Source organism: Cupressus sempervirens, chromosome 8 (assembly GCF_028749045.1).
Source record: "Cupressus sempervirens isolate cs-2001-9-10 chromosome 8, ASM2874904v1, whole genome shotgun sequence".
Classification (NCBI taxonomy): domain Eukaryota; kingdom Viridiplantae; phylum Streptophyta; class Pinopsida; order Cupressales; family Cupressaceae; genus Cupressus; species Cupressus sempervirens.
Window position 1 is genome coordinate 11,930,440 of NC_143125.1, and position 13,049 is coordinate 11,943,488.

Below are 13,049 nucleotides of genomic sequence, written 5' to 3' on the forward strand. Positions count from 1 at the left end.
CCTTTCTTCTTAACTTTCAGGGAAGGATCCACTTATTCGTAAGGCAAATAAGAGGCAAGGTGAATCTCTAATTACACTTCTATCACGAGCTGGAAACAGTGATACCGATAAATTTTAACTAACTCAAAGGCTAGCCAAAACGTACGAGTTTGGCTCTAAGTCCTGTTGTACTTCTATATGGTAAAATCTTTACAATTAGGGCAGAAAGACTCCTAAAAGTAAGAACAATTTAACTATTTTGAGAATCAAGACGAAAACACAAGCTACAAACAAAGCTTCTAGCTATGGATTTTCACAATTGCCCCTGGTCAAAGCTCGGGCTTCAATTGTTTCTCAACTCTTTTCTATCAATCACAAGATACAATCTCAATAACAAAAGATAGTACGAATCAAAGATAACTTGAATGAATTATAGACAAAGCTTACAATTCATACAAGCAACAATTTCACTTAATCAAAGTTAAGTCTCAAATGCTCCTTTGTATTCACTTTCTCTCAAAATAATGCTAACACAAACAAAGTTCTGCTGGCACAATTTCTCCAGAGCTTTCTTGCATAAAGATAATGATGATTTTACAATGAGGGGGGCACTCCTTTATATAAGCAAATAAGTTGAGAAAAAGGGGGAGGAAAAAATGGGAGCAACTCAACCAACTTTGACCAAGTCTAACTACAGAAACTAAAGGGTTACATGCAACTCGCATTACATCTTCTGCATACATGCAATTACACTTTTTTATGCAATGCATTCTAAACAACTATAAAATAGAAATTATACAACAATCTTAGAAATTGCTTCTTAATGCCTTGAATTTTACAATGACGTCACGCACTGTGAGAAGATCAGCAATCTCCATGGTCTTTGATATGGCTTTGATTCTCACTGCATTCTCATATGCTGATTGAATAACTTCAAAATTTATTGTTGTATTATCTAACAAGTGTTTTGTCAAGGATTTGTACAAAACGAACTTGTTCATTGTGTGCGAACCAAAATCTTCGGAATCTACATCAGCATTGATCATGATTGTATATTTTGAATTCACTCTCTCTGTTGCCAAAAGATTACCAAGATTATCAGTAACACAACATCCCGATTGCTCCAAATCACAAGTAAGGCTTGTTTCAACTGCTTGACAATCTTCAAGAGCCACTTGCAATTTTGCGAACAACTTTCTTAAGGTCTCTTCCTTGTAACCAATGAGTTCTTGAAATCTGAAAAATATTTCACATGACGGAAGAAAGTCACACAAGACCATAGCATCCAAATCAAACTTAATCATTTCATCCCAATCCTCAAGGATTTCCTTCAAGTTATCTGCTTCTTGAGTCAAAGAAGAAATTAAGCTTAGTTTCATCCTGTTCATCTCTTTAACATGCCTTAGAACTGCAAGTGTTTCTGTGATAGCTTGAACTCCTTCAACATGTTCGGCACTCCAACACTAGTGCTATTTGGCACGCCGACACCGGCATTGTTCTGCACTCTGACACCGACGTTATTTCGAACAGTCGTCTTATTTCCAACAGCTATGTTCTTTGGTGAAGAAGGGTCTTCGTTAAGCGAAGTTGTCCATTTCGAAAGTGTATCGTAGACGAAGAGTTCACTCCACGCTTGTGTTGCCTCGACGCTCCGAGCCATGCGAGTTAATTCCCTTTCGTCTGGATTCTCTTCCCTCGGCATATATAAGTTCAGAAATTCCTCCCTTCTTCCACCAAATCCAACCGTTGTCGAGTCTTTTCCAACAATTCCTCGGTGCTTCGGTGTCCGTCGGCAGTCTGTTGAAACCTTCATCTGCGCTCGGCTTGTTGTGCCAAAATTAAAATTTCTTGTGCGGTGCATATTCCATCTTTTCCCTTTATCTTATTTGTATTCTTGTTAAGTTGATTCGGCATTAGTCTTCATTCCTTTGCCTTCATTCCAAGTCTATTGGGCAACGGTGCCAAATGTTTACCGTATGGGATAATAGATTAATGCATACAGACAATAGACAAGAACATGCAACACAGCAATACTCCTTAAATTATTCACATATATGCTACAAAGATTACATAGTGCTTCGAATGATGATTACAATGATATTGGATGGTGTACATATACTTTCCGAAGAACCTTCCCAAAGGAGTCCGTCGGCTACATAACAAGGACCATCCTGAAGGGGCCCATCGGCTACATAACAATTACCGACGACATCAACCCATCGGCTACACAATATTTATCGACGACACCCCTCGCAATTTTTTTGGGGGGCTATTGTTTGGCTATTTTTCTGGGGACCGACATGTTGTAACCATCTCTAGTCGTAATTTTGTAAGAGACAAAATGCTTGTATAAAATGACTTACGGTTAGGGATTGTATGTGAGGGTGATTTAGTAGCTTCTTATGACAGTATTGAGTTGCAAGGAATTGCAAATTGTGATCAAGTTGAAATCACTGGATGATAAAAATATTGGACTTGCTATTTGGTGGACGTAGCCCAGGGTTGGGTGAACCACATTAAATCTTTGTGTCTTATGTTCTCTTCAGTGTGTTTTATTTATTTCTGATATTGGCTATATTTGCATGCAATTGTTATTTATGTCTCTTTAATCCTAACACCAATCTCATGAGCTGATTTAATGTTGGAGATCTTCTTCCATGAAAGAACTCTTCCATCAAAAAAGGAAACATGATAACCCTTGTCTTCTAATGCTGAAATAGAAATCAGATTCCTCTTCATGCCAGGAACAAAAAGAACACCACTCAAGTGAAGAGAAATTCCAGAATCTAATTGGAAAGAAGTAGAACCAGCATTCTTAACAGAATAACTTGCATCATCACCAATAACTTAAAGGTGAATCTTTTTCCTTCAAGTTGAAAAGGTTGTAATATTCTTATCCAAATCTAATTGAAACTTGCTATATTTGCTTTTAGAAATTTTGTCAGACACTTGTACAACAAAGGGATATATGACTGATTTTATTTTCAGTTTGTTTTCAAAATAAGAAAGATGACTTCTAATATCATAGGATGACTAAAAAATGACTTCTCTCCCACTTAGTCTACACCTAACATGAAATGCAACTCTCTTTTTTGTTTTTCTTGATGCAATATATGACATCTATTCAATGCAATATAACACTTACAGCCAAGTGACATTATGTCAAACAATTGGCATGCAAACTAACATTATCTTTCAAACTTCAAAATTGATATTTTGTTGATATAAAAATTCTGATATAAAATCAGGTTACACTGCCTTCAACAATCTAACTAGATTGTCCATACAGAACCATGTAGATGTATTTTCAGATAATGCATAAACATGAAGATAAAATGAAAGTAACCCAAGATTGGTAGGCAGCTTTAAAACTGATCAGAATCTATCATGCACTGTAGCAGTATTGTTCACAACATTGTTGCAATACTATTCACGACTACTGTAGCGATAACACTATTCATGATTCCTGTAGTAATGGCACTGTAGCAGATGGGTATAAACTTCCTAATATGCCTCTGAATTAGCTACTTAACTCCTTCCAAAGTGCAGATAAAATGAGGGCATCGAATGACCCTTAAATCTGAAGTGTATCTTCTTCATGAATTGCTGCAAAAACTCAATAAGCTTCAATGAGATCACTGAAATATCACCTCCAGCAAATGCGACAATATCAGCTGATAGTTTCACAGCCTCAAAGTTGTCAATCAAAGAGAATTATTGTTCTCAATGATTGAAATGTCTTGCAGAAACCCTTGGCTCATCAAGTGCACAAGCAAATGTCAATATCAAATCTGGATGCCCTACAATGAGGCTCTCTCCTCTATTTATTCTATTCCTTCACCCCTTCTAGAAGAACATAAAATATTATTTTATTGTGCTTTTTTAGAAGCTTCCTCCTTTCCAACAATAATTAGTTGTGTTTCTAGAAGATTCCCTTTTCCATATAATATAATATTATTTTAGTGACTTATGATTTAATATTTATTTTAGTCACTTTTTAATTAAATTAATTAAATATAAAGTCACCTTTTAATTTTAAAATTATTTAATGACTTTATAAAAAATTAATTTAATTATTTCACCTTATTTCTCCACTTAGCCTTCAAAGAATGAAAGGCTAAGAACTCTATTGAGAGGCTAAAAAGATGGGGACATTACAAAGGTGCCCATGATAACCAATAATATGATGGGATGCTCCACTATCAATCAACCATGTTTCATTGTTTGTAGGTACATTGCTATAGAGTGCAGAATAAATAAGAATCCTTCAAATTTTTCACTTGACTCTCTTTGAGGAGAGGAGTTCTCAACATTTGCAGCAGCTATTTGAGGCTTGGTTCTTGAGATACAATCTCTAGCAAAGTGTCCAAATTTCTCGCATCCAAAGCATTGGATCTTAGAAAGATCCCTCTTCATTTTCTAGGAGTTAGGAGCTGATTCAAGGTTCTTATCTCTGAATCTTTTGAAATTTCCTCTCCCCTTTCCTTTTGAAGTGTAGGAAACAAGTACATGATCATCTTCATGATGTTTTTTTACGTCCATTGCCTGTAGCTTCAAGTCTGCATTCTTTTTTAATGCAATCAGCTCTCAACTTGTCAAATTTAGGAAGATCATCTCTCCCACTAACACATTGAATGAAGGATTCCCAAGACTGGGGAAGTCCATTCATGACAAGTATAACCAAATCCTTATGTGCAAAAGATTCTCCAATCACACTAAGCTGGTCCTTTAACTCTGTAATCTTCATAAAATATGAGACTACTAATTCCCATCTAGCCATTTTAACATGCAGAAGTTGACGCCTTAGCGCTAGAGCTCTGCTAGTGTTGTTGAATTCGCATAGGTCCTTCAAAGTTTGAAGCATCTCTTAGGCTAAACTAAACTTAGAGATAATGGGAACTAGATGATCCTTAACCAAATCAATTAGAATATTCTTGGCCATGATCTTCTTCTTTTTCCATTGACCTTTCTCAGCCTCTTTAGAAGGTTCTACTAGATCAAAATTCACATAGTCAAGGTGGTCATTTTCTTCAAGTAAATCATAGTCCTAAACTTCCATAAAGAGAAGTTTGATGAGCCATCTAATCTATCTTCAACTTTCAAACCATTCACCATGATGAAAGTTGCAAACAATCAACTGAAAGAAGAGAAAATAAAAAAGTATAACAATACTTCTGGTTAAGGATTGATTTCTCAGACCTACTCTGATACCATGTTACCATAAATAAACTTGCAACAAATAAAATACAAATTAAGAAATACAATCAGAGAACACCAAAAATTATCCTAAGAAAAGCACTCCTCACTAAATGGAAACAACCCAGCCCACCAAACGATAGATCCTTTATTGGAATTGCAAAAATGATTACAAAAATCTCCACGTCTTTGAAGTCTTCAATGCTCAATGATCACAAAAGGTCAAATCTTATAAACACAACACACACAACAAAGTATCACTTCAAAAACTTATGATACATAGATATATTTGGGATAGATAAAAAACTTACTAATGACTGAAAATGGTGATGCTGCATACATGCAAAGCATACCAAAAATGTTCTACACAAAAATATATATCAACAGTGATATTGACTAAAAAACATTTGTCGTAAAATTGTAATTCTCTCATGATACTTGACGAGCCTTTTCCAAAACAACAGAACTGAATAATAATGTTCATGTGATCAACAATAGATACACTTAATAGTCGAGACATGACTATACAAAATTTCCCTTACAAAGAATGTGAACCATCTCAACCATGGCAAAAAAGTAGCTGATGGCAACAACTCCATACACTATTGAACAAAACATATGAAAGGAAGAACCATCACATACTATGAGTCCTTCTACTGTTACAAACTTATGTGGAGAGAAAGAAGGGTGTAGCGTCACACAAATTAAGAGCGACGGATGCCTTCAATAACATAAATGATGATGCTTGATACCAAAACAACACACATAAAACATTAGCATAAATTTTGCACATTATTGTCCTGCATTTTGTCACCACAAAATGTAGGTAATAGTACAAAACTTTTTCAAAAATAGTTTCGTGTTTCTCTAAGCTTGAATTTGATATTCAATTGCTTAATATTGAACGAATGATCCATTTCAATTCGAATGTCAAATTATTTTTCTGAAGGCCTTCGTCAAGTCGTTTTGTTTTGCTTTCTGTCGAGCCTTTACTTATTTTTGAAGCCTTCACAGTCTGTTCTTTGTTTTTGAGTTTGTGTTTGCTTGTTTTTGGTCTTTTGGATTTGCTCATGTCATGCCTTTTATTTTCCCCTTCGATTCGGTCTAACCTAGAGGTCGATTGGAGTTGTCAGTCAAAAGATATGGTCATTTTAGTGCCTCAAAAGTGGACATTTTAGGTGCAACAATACAAATTAAAAAAATGATGTTATATTTTCATTTTGACATTCATTTTTTTCAAAAATATAACATTTACTCACTTTTTGTTATATTTTGAGGTTACTTTTCATTTAAATTTATAACTTAAAGTGACTATAGTGCACTTTATGTTATAATTTCAAGTTGAGTTACTTTTAAATTTTTCACTAAGAGTGACTATAGAACTATATAGTTACTTTTTAAATTTTTGATTTTTAAATCAAATACTTATATAAATGTCACTTTAACTTAATGTTTATGAATTATATTGATTAATATGATGCATAAATGTTATTTTTGAACCATATTGTTGACATTTTTATAAAAATAAGTGAAATACATAACTTAAAATCCTCAAAGTGGACATTTTATGTGCATATACATGTAAAAAACTATGAAAAGTGGAAACTTTTCATGCTATTGCATATAAAAACTCACTTAGAGGACCCTTTTCATGCCATTACATCAAAAGCTTGTAAAAGTGGACCTTTTTGATGCAATGACATGAAAAGTTGAGTTTTTATACTTGTGCATTAAAAAGGTGAGACATGTCTATAAAATATATAAGTGACTCCAAAAAGTGAGATTTTAGAGTCTTGCACATTTTAAAATATGCAATAAGCTCCAAAAAGTGAGATTATGTCTCAAGACATATTCTAAAACATGCAATGGACTCTAAAAGGTCCAATTTTGCCTTCCAACATGTTTTAAAATATGTAATGAACATAAAAATGTCCTATTGTGTGAAGAAAACATGTTCTTGCTCCAAAAACCTCTAATTTTGATCATAACTCTTGATTTTCTCCATAGATTTGGATGAAATCACTTGCATTCAAAACGTTTTGGAGTGGTGGTCATTTTGCCCTCATCAAAAATCAGTTTATTGCACCTAAAAACGTATTTAAAACTTCCAATCTAGGGCACGAGTTTGCATAAAAATCCATAAATCTTCAAAGTTTGATCACGATTTTCTATGGAATCAAATCGTTTTGGCCCTATTTGTTGATTGCATCACATAGTGATCATCATTTTTGTGTTTAAACATCAAATCGTTTTGTTTGGAAGATCACAGTTTTTTGCTTGGAAGAACACGTTTTTGGAAAAATGTCTCAAGGCATGAAATCTTCAAAACGTTGCAAGAAGGAGCTAATCTAGGGCACCTCTTGGCATTTTGCACAATAATCTCCTTGTTTGCTGCCCATTATCATTGGAATTTTGAAGATTTGAAAAGTTCTCACCATTTTTTAAGAAGATTTCAAACAAAGAGCATCTTTTCCTTCATTTTTGGCACATTTTTTCATGTAAGTGGACCTCTTCTTTCTTGCATTTTAATTCATGCTTATCCTTGCTGATTTTATGCATGAAATCGTTGAATGTATGCCATTTGTAAAAAAAAATTGCCTTTGAATGTGCATTTTTCCTTTAAATATGAATTTCTCCTTCATTTTGATGTTTTTGGTTCTTCTTCAAGTTCCAAATTCGAATTTCATCTTTGGAGTGCATTGCATCTTGGTATGTTGTGAGTTGTTTTCAAAGGTATGTTTTTTTCTTTTGTTTTGGTTTTGTGTGCTTGTTTTTCGGTTTTTCTCCATTTGGAGAAATTGCAAGTGTTTTTCCAAAAACTTGTTTTTCCTTAATTACATGCAAAGGCATTATCATTTTTCACATTCCATTTCCATGTTTTTACATCTCACATTTCATCCGACAAATGCGATTACATGTTTTTCACTTCATTTGCCATCCGCACACACATGTAATCCTATTTTCCATTTCCATTTTCATCCATCTCATTTTTCGCTTCCATTCGCATGACACGATTACACAAAATGCCTTAGGTGTAATTGCATTCAAAAGGTCCGATTTTGATCAAAAGTAATATTTTGAAAAGACAAAAAAAAAATGCCATTTTCGCTTTCCATATACTTTGACTTCTTCCTTCTTCCAAAAGTGACTATATAATTCATTATCTCACCTCCATGTTTCATTCCATCTTCACATACACATTCGCACTTACATGAATAAGTACATGTTTCCACCTTATAACATATTTTACATGTTACCCTTCATCTGCATATACACGTAAAGTGTACCTTTCATTTGCACTTACATCTCATTTCAGTTTCCACTTTCCGTTACATGTTGCATTTACATATATGCATGTTTCATTCAATAAAGCCTTGAAAACTTTAAGTCACTTTTGAAATCAGCAACTTCCACTTTGCATGCATTTCTATGCATTTCACCTTCGCACATTTTCATTCCATTCCATTTCATTTTCCATATCCACACTTCATTTCATTTCATTCCACATTCCGTTCATTCCATTTCTCTTTTCATTCCATTGCATATGCATATGCTTTCTATTCGAAAGTCATTCCTTTACGAATCTTCACTGCTGCTCCAGAATTCACATGCATGGAGATTCCTTCTGATGATGTATTTTTGTTTTGGGATTTTTGTGTTGTAGTACGAGCACAAGAAATGTCCTCGCCTTCCAAATCCAAGGGCAAGATGAAATACCAATATGACAAAGAATTGGCTCATGCAGTTCCTTGTTCAGTTATGTCTATTCTAGATAACATGCTAGACACCAAGATTGGTCACGTAGATGTAGCTGATTTTCTACAAAGGATTGAAGCTCCAGCTACACATAAGATGAAATGTATTAAAAGAAGCAACATCCATTTGGTTTCTACATTTCCCATGACGGCCATAGAACTTGATTTTGTTTATGGATGTGCTCGACGCTTCACTCCAAAGATAAGGAATATTAAAGACGTTGACGGCAAGGTTATCATTAGCCTTGATCTTGAAGTGATTGAACAAATCTTCAAAGTTCTTCGAAAATCAGAATGTGCTGATTTGACTAAAGAATCGTCATTAGCATGCTGCAGTGAACAAAAAAGCAACTATCAGAAGTATGTCAACCTTTATTGGTTAGACAACAAAAGAAGCAATTTTTCCAAGTGGCCAAAGACTCTTCATCGGTCCAATTTTAAATAGGAATATAAGGATCTCATCATCCTTCTCAACAGGATCTGTGGTCTTAAGGATTCTTTCGATTTTGAGCCATGGATGTATAAATTTATGTTTCAAATCATAGAGAACAAAGAACACATCTTTTGGGGAGAGCTTATCAGTACTGCACTCTGTCAGCAGATATGCAATGTAAGAACATCAGTACTTTTTTACATGAATTCATATCTAGTTTGCATTGCTGCTGCTATGGGATCTTTTTCGGGTCTTTTCACCAAAGGTAACCGTCTTCAAGTACCTATTTGGGAATACTATGACCAAATCACTTTGGCTAATAGTAAATACCATTACAGAAGAGTCCAAGATGCCTTCTTTGGACATTACAGGTGTCTGTTCAACAAACAATTGTGTATCAAAAGAGTGTCTGATGTAGCATGGGAAAAGGTAAACCAGTACGGCAGCATTTTTCTTCAATTTTTCACTTTCACATATTTGAAAGTTGGATATTTCAAAGGAGAGCCGTATACCTTACCTAGGTATGCTACAAATCGAATCATTCTAATGGAGTTTTCTAGACAACTCATGGACATGCAGAGTGATCAGCATGCGTTACATAGGCCTGGATTTGGCATCACCTCAGCTAGGCCTTTATCTATTGGCAATTATTCAATTGTTTCTGTGCCTAAAGAAAAAAATATGGAAGCTCAGAGTTGCAATTGATTACATTGAAGAGGTTCAAGGCTAGCTTTGACTTTGATTATCGAGAGATGAACTCTCAGATAAAGAGGGCCTATACTCATGTTTATCGCATTGAAGATATTTGGATTGACATGAGAATAGAGCTTGATATTATGAAGATGGATTATTGTAGGGTAACCTTGCAACAAATAATCGATCTTAATATGTTGGAAATCCCTCCAGATTTCCAAGTTGAAGATGATGGTAACATCCTTGATCCGGAAGTTCATCAAGCCGGTTTCGATAAAATGTGTCATTTTCCTATTCAATGGCAACAAAAAGAAGGTACATCTATTATGGACAAGTTTCAATCCATCTTAGCAAACACTAACAAGTGGTTGAAAAGTAAAGGCCTAAAAAGAGTAAATTCTAAAATGGGTCTGGATTGTGGAAGCTTTGGTCCTCCTGGCAGGAAGTCACAACTGAAGATTACAGGGAAAGATGGTGCTTCATATTCAAATGTCAAGAATACTCTCAAATTCAAATTAAAAGGCGGAAAAGGAACTAAATCATCTCAAGTTCCTGAAACAATTCAAGAATCAGTGATAGAATCAGAAGAAGAATTAGAAATAGAATCCAAGAAAGAAGATTCAGATGAAGAAGGAGAAATTAGGATCACATCTCCTCTAAAGCCTGCATGAGCTTGCACGTCTTCTCCACATGAAGAGCCCTTTTTGCATGAGGTTGATGATGATGTAGATTTATTCTCTACTATTTTCACCCCCTCCATTCCAGTCTTGGAAGTTAACACCATGGCTCTTCCGATTTCATCTGCTGCTCCTCGTGTTCCTGCACATGATCAATATGAACACTTAGCAAATGTGTTTGAAGATTTTCCGACTCTTACCAGTGGTCAAGTTTCCCAACTTGATACATCTTTGACAGGATTTGATCTTTTTATGACACAATCTTCACAATATATTCCTATGCCTACAGCAGTACAAACTGAATCCTTGGTCACTACAGATATACAATCTGGATCAATGCCAATGGTCTCCATTGTGCCTGCTTCTACAGATGAAAGTTTCAGCCTACCTGCATCGTTAATTAGAATAACAACAAAGAGAAGGAAGGTGGTTGTTCCTCTTGACAATATTCCTGTGAAGAAGACTAAATCCAAATCTCTGAAAGACAAGATTGTTTCTAGAATTTTGGTTGATTCAGACAAAACCAAGTATGTTGAGGTTGTTGAGCCCTTAGTAGATAAACCTGTTGAAGAACTTACTGATTCTGATTATAAATTTACTAAGATTGAAGTTGGAAAGCAATCTTGTTTGAGTTCTTTACAAGATGCTCATGATGCATTGGCAAATGTATCAAAAAACAGTCATGAGCTTTGGGAAAAGAAGAATCCCGTACACAAAATCAAGTAATAATGGCAGGACCAAAGGAGAAGTTGCCAAAGTTTGATGGTGATGGAACAGCCGATCCAATCAGACACTTAAGACATGTGAAACAATTTGAACGGCGAATGGTGTAACTGACACAGATGAATGGGTGCGACAATTTCCAGCAACCCTAAAGGGTGTAGCAGTTGATTGGTTTACCGATGCGGATCCCTAGAAATTAACTACATGGGAAAAAGTTAAAAGGAGTTTCACCAAGTTTCAAATGATGCGCAACGATAATGAGATCATAGCAGAAATCTACACCACAAAGCAAGGGAAAAATGAAATCGTTCGTGTATATGCCAGAAAGCTAAAAGAATTAATAAATAAAATGGAAAGTAAGCCTGCAGATGGGCTAAAAAAGTGATGGTTCATTGAGGAACTATGCCCAGAGTTAAGGAAGAAAATGAAGATTGTGCCACCATCATCATACATCGAAGCATACAATCAGGCGATGGACTTACAGAGTGAACAGAAAATGAAAATGAAAAAAAAAAGTAGCTCATCTGACTCAGATGATGCATCTTCGAAAGAAGATAGCAGTGATGATGAAAAGGTTAGCAAGAAGGTCTGAGCTCTCCAAAAGGATATGATCAGAATGATGAAGGAATTTAAGAATATGCAGAAAGAGACGAAAGGAAACAAGCTATGGTGCACAGAATGCAAGACAAAAGGTCACACAAAGGGATCCTGTCCGAAGAACCAATTCTGTGAGATCTACCAAATTATGGGACATTCCATAAAAGAATGCCCTTTCAATATGAAAACGAGAGGACCTCAACAAGTGCTCCTAACACAGGAGGCTTATGCGTCAGGAGGGAGCGGAAACACCAGCAGTGATGGTGCCACTTCAGGTGGGTACAAAAACAATAGAAGAGGGCAAAACAATAATACCAACAATAATAATGGGAGCCGCAACCAAATTTAGTATAATGGGAACAGTCGCCCGATGGTTCAATGCCGAGCATGTAATTTGTGGAGCCACTTTGCACGAAACTGTACATTAGCAAATACACCAAAGTTGTTATACTGATGGTGCAGTCCTGGAAATCATGAAGATGCCAAGTGCCCGAAATCAGGAGTCAATTTGATCACCATCGGGACAGACGAAGAGGAGGTTTTGGCAATCACACGGAAACAAGCAAAACTATACCCCGACCCAACGGAAGAAAAGAAGAGATTGGAAGAAGCGTGGGCGGAAATTGAGAAAGCAACGCAGGCGGCGAAATCACAACTGAAGGGCACTACTGGTACTTCAACAAGGAACTGCACGGAACAAAACATCATACGACAGATATTACAAACTGAAGTACCAATCAAAATAAACAATCTGTTGTTTACAATGCCTCAACTTCGATTGGCACTCACAAACATCACTCGAACTGCCAAACCACTGGGAGAACAAGGAAAGGAGAAGGAAAGTGAAGAAAGTGTAGCAGACCCGATGCTACTAGCCCTCACATCTAAACGGCATCTGACAGTCGCAGAGATGGGCATATTAGGAACAGTCCTTTCAGACACAATTGTGCACGGAGGTTTCAGGGTAAACGTCCTACTAGAAGACACTTGGAAAAA

General features: G+C 35.7%; 1 protein-coding gene across 1 annotated transcript in view; it reads right to left on the reverse strand.

Annotated features, from left to right (window-relative positions):
- LOC149541327 (tyrosine decarboxylase 2-like) overlaps positions 1-13,049 on the reverse strand; it is a 176,252-nt gene that overhangs the window by 130,822 nt on the left and 32,381 nt on the right. The window lies entirely within an intron of this gene.